Here is a 4,823-nt window from a genome sequence, read left to right as displayed (position 1 = left end):
CACTATCTGAGGAGCTTGTTAACGTGCTTCGGAGTATGCGCCTTTCATCTCCGGAATCAGCGCTTACTCAGCCGAGCATGGACATGTCATCCCCTGCCACTCCCTCGATGAATCCTTGCCTGGCTCTTCCAGACAAATTCGACGGAAACCCCACGAAGTGTAAGGGATTTCTGTTGCAATGCTCCTTGTTTGTCAACCAACAGCCTGCGATTGTACACCACTGATATCAGCAAGATCTCCTTTGTCTGTTCACTCCTAACTGGGAAGGCTTTGGAGTGGGCCACGGCAGTATGGAGGGAGGATGGATCAGCTTTCCCCACATTTAGTACTTTTCTCCGACGCTTCCGAGAAATATTCGAACATCCTGAAGGAGGTAAAGATGCGGATGAACAATTGCTCGCCTTATCTCAGGGCAGAAATACCGCAGCTGAGTACGCCTTGTCATTTCGCACCCTCGCCGCTCAGACTGATTGGGTTGAAAGCACGTTGAAACTGCTTTTCCGCAAGGGACTCAGCCCTGAACTCCAATCGGAACTAGCTTGCAGGGACGAGGGGAGAACGCTCAACCAATTCATAGAACTGGCTATTCAAATTGACAATTTGATTCGTTCTCGTCGCCCTACCAGAACGATACCTACCAGTCATTCGGTTCCAATCACTTCTTCTTCCTCCTCTTCTGTGGAACCCATGCAGCTCGGATACACTCACCTGTCTCCAGAGGAGCGAGAGCGCCGAATCACTCAACATCTCTGTCTCTACTGCGGCCAAGCTGGCCATCTCCGGGCCTCCTGTCCCACACGACCGCCTCTTCGTAATTCCTCTGCGGTGAGTCCATGCATTCAGGCACATCACTCCAGTACATGCATAAAAGTACCCATAACACTATCCATAGAGGGTAATAACATATCTACCTCAGCGCTACTGGACTCAGGGGCAGCGGGGAATTTCATGTCACATCGACAACATAGACAACATAACATTCCTCTAATCCCTTGCAATTCTCTGCTGGCAGTGGAGACGCTAGATGTTGGTGAGGGTCTCTACTGCGGCCAAGCTGGCCATCTCCGGGCCTCCCTGGTTACGACAACATGACCTACTCATCTCCATGGAGGGAGGGTCGGATCATTCAGTGGGATCCTTCATGTCAAGCCAAGTGTCTGAGCAACAAGCCAGCAATCTCAGTTCAAGCCGTCAAGCTCACGGACGAGTCAGCTCACTCGTCTGCACTTCCCTCAGAGTACACAGATCTCATTGAGGCCTTCAGTAAATCCAAGGCGTCAAAACTACCCCCTCACCGTTCTAGCGACTGCGCTATTGAACTACTACCAGGTGCAGCACCACCCAAAGGCCGTATCTTTCCCTTATCCCAACCCGAGTCAGAGACTATGAAGAAATATATCAACGAGGAACTTTCTAAGGGATTCATCAAGCCGTCAACCTCACCTGCATCAGCAGGATTCTTCTTCGTTAAGAAAAAAGATGGAGGTCTACGTCCATGCATCGATTACCGGGGTCTCAACGACATAACTGTTAAATTCCGATACCCATTGCCACTAGTACCACCGGCCTTGGAGCAACTTCGCAAAGCCAGCTACTTCTCCAAGTTAGATCTCCGCAACGCTTACAATCTCATCCGCATCAGACAGGGTGATGAGACAGCCTTCTCCACCTGTACTGGGCACTATGAATATTCCATTATGCCTTTCGGCCTTGCTAACAGTCCTTCTGTGTTCCAATCCTTCATCAATGACGTCTTCCGGGACATGCTGGATCGTTGGGTAATCGTTTACATCGATGACATCCTTGTCTACTCCAACACATATGAGGAACATGTACAACACGTGAGGTCAGATTTACAAAGACTCATCAACCATAAACTGTATGCCAAAGCTGAGAAATGTGAATTCCACCAGACCGGTACGTCATTCCTGGGTTACATCATCAGTCAGGAGGGAGTGGCGATGGATGAGAAGAAGTTCAGAGCTGTTCTCAACTGGCCACAACCGGCGACACTAAAAGAACTACAACGTTTCTTAGGATTTGCACATTTCTACCGCTGCTTCATCAGAAACTTCAGTTCCGTAGCCGCCCCTCTAACCTCCATGACAAAGAGACGTTCCTGGGTCAATGCTAAGGACATCCTCGACCCCACACTCACCAACGAGTTTCATAGGACGCACCCGGATAAGCCGGCCCCTCGACCACGCGGAAGACCCCGGCGTCGCCTGCCTCCTCGCGTCAGGAGCCGCTCACAGGGGGGGGGGCTCTGTCACAAATGAGACTCCCACTGTGCCTCCTGCTCACCACCAGAGGGAACTCTCTCCTGAGTTTTTAACTTTAATCCGGTCTACACACACACACATACCTGGCTCTGATTGCCCTGCACCTGATTCCCATTAGGTGACTATTTAAACAGCTTTCAGACTCTCCCTCATTGCGAAGTCTTGTATTGCCCCGGTGTACATTTCTGAGCGTTTCCTTCCGTGTCTGGCCTCTCTGTGTATTACCTGAACTGCTTCTCTCCTTTTGATTGCCTGCTGCCTGCCCCGAACTCTTGCTATTGTTTCATTGACGACTAATTGTTTGCTGCCTGCCCCGACCCTTTGCACGTCCCTGGATAATAAACTCGAAACCCTTTAAGACTAGCGTTCATCTTTGAAACAAAACCTAAGATACTTTAATGAAGCCTGAGAGATTTGTGTCCATCCAATTAAAAGAACACGTCTCATGTTTTATTTTGAAATGGGAAAGTGTAAAATTACAGTAACAGTACAAATGCACACTACAATACTTAATATCTATAATAATAATACCGAGTCATATTAAAATCGAGTTCTTGCAGGCAGATTATTTGCCTGATACACATCACACGGCTGAAGAAAAGTATTTCACAGGTTTTTGTTGAAACCTAAGGTTTTAAGATCACAAATAAAACCTGCATAAGTGCACTTAAACGAAGCGTTTGCTCTAGTCTCAGTTACTGTGTGAGGTTACGGGGAATAATCAGGCTGCTGAAATCCAGATGAACACTATTAATACTGTGAGGGTTTAAAGCTTCACGCTCCTCGTCTTCCTCTGGTTTGGCACCCTGATCTCGGGCTGGTCTGGGGTCAGTTGAGCTGCTGCTCAGAGCCCATGTCTGTGTAGATATTACTGACGATATGAGTCAGATCCAGACTCTGAGTCAACATCACCGACAGAACCTCGTCCGCCTGGATGCCCTCGATGAACTCATCCAGAGACAGCTCGCCTGAACACACACACAGATCATTCAGGTCATAAGGTGAACTAGGAAAAAGTGCCTAGAAAGTGAAACTTTTTGAATGCATTTTTGCATAGACAACACCCCTCATGGACTTTAGGTTAAAAGTTCTCTGCAAAATATCCTGCAGTTTTTTGTCATGATCCATACATGTATATATTTGTGAATTAAAAAAAAATAATGAAAATCTTATGCTGCTGTTTTGCTTGTAACTTTATTTATATTCATTTTAGCAACACAAAATATCTCTCAAACTGACATTTATACATGCACCTAAACATCTGAGACAGGTATAGGTGCATTAGTACTCAAGTGTGAATGCAGACCATGAAATATGGCAAATTTGTAGAACACACACTTCAACTTTACAGATTGTATCAGCTTCTGCACATTATAAAATATGATGAGGGTCAGATTTTCATGATATATCACCTTTAACATAACTACAGACGATCATTTAAGACCGTTTACAATTTATGAGTTACACTGATGACAGTATTACAGTACATCAAAATCTAGAAAGATAAATGCAACTGGAATCACACTAGAATCCCATATAAAATTTAAAAAATAATAATAAAAGCAAATGAATCAACGGGTCTGAGTGTTTTTGGAACAGGGCTAACGTGTCCCGGCAAAGTTGAGTTCTTTATTTAACCCAGCATAATAGGTTGATTTGATCAAATTCATTTAAATTAATTCTTACAATACCACTGGCTTATTTTTCACTTATTTTTAGTGCTTACAGTTTAATATTTGGCTCATCAATCATGTTTAGAAATGTTTTACATGACAAGACAACTTTTTTCCCTTTTTGATTTTTCCTCATCATAGGTTACGGTTATCTTCTTCTTGAGCTCCTGAACGTGCTGATCTACTTTCTTTCTGAAATCATTCAGTTCTTCTCGTTGTTCTCTGGCTTCATCTTGATGCTTCTTCTTCATCTTCTCTATTTGTTCTTCATGATTCTGGTTCATTTCATCACACTCTTGTACTCCTCTGTCTATTCTTTCTCTCTCGTCTCTTTCTCTTCTCTTGATCTCTTCCTCTTGCTCTCGTTTCAGATCTTCTATCATTTTCTCCCATCTCTTTCTCTTCTCCACTCGTCTCTCTTCATCCTCTCGTTTTCTTCTCCTCCTCTCCTCTTTTCTCTCTCGCTCCAGCTGCTCACAACGTCTTTTCATTTCATTTATCTTTTCTTCATATTCTGTCTTCTTCTGTTCTTTCTCTCTTTTCTGTTGTTTTTTTTCCTCCTCTCTGTTTTGTCTTCCTTCTTCTCTCTCTCTTTCAAATTTCTTTCTCTTGTTCTCCAGTTCTTCATGTTTTTCTCTCAGCTGTTTCTCGTGTCTCTCTTTTCTCTCTCTTTCCTCTTCCTCTCGTTCTCTCATCTGTCGTTTCTTCTCTTCCTCCCATTCTCTTTGCTGTCGTTTAATTTCCTCTTGAGTCTCTTTGTCATTTTCAGCCTCTTTTATTTTTCTCTTCCATTCTTCTCTCTCTTTCTCTTCTTGCTTCTTCCTCATTTGTTCCTCTGAATCTCTCTTTTTTATTTCCTCTTCCTGTT

At 44.3% G+C, this 4,823-nt stretch overlaps 1 pseudogene; it reads right to left on the bottom strand.

Moving 5' to 3' along the window:
- LOC107710801 (trichohyalin-like) overlaps window positions 1-4,823 on the bottom strand; it is a 26,334-nt pseudogene that overhangs the window by 7,898 nt on the left and 13,613 nt on the right.

The sequence above is a fragment of the Sinocyclocheilus rhinocerous genome, unplaced genomic scaffold (assembly GCF_001515625.1).
Source record: "Sinocyclocheilus rhinocerous isolate Xijiao unplaced genomic scaffold, SAMN03320098_v1.1 scaffold1649, whole genome shotgun sequence".
Lineage (NCBI taxonomy): Eukaryota > Metazoa > Chordata > Actinopteri > Cypriniformes > Cyprinidae > Sinocyclocheilus > Sinocyclocheilus rhinocerous.
Note: the sequence above shows the minus strand (reverse complement) of the source record. Positions and strands in the feature narration are given on the sequence as shown.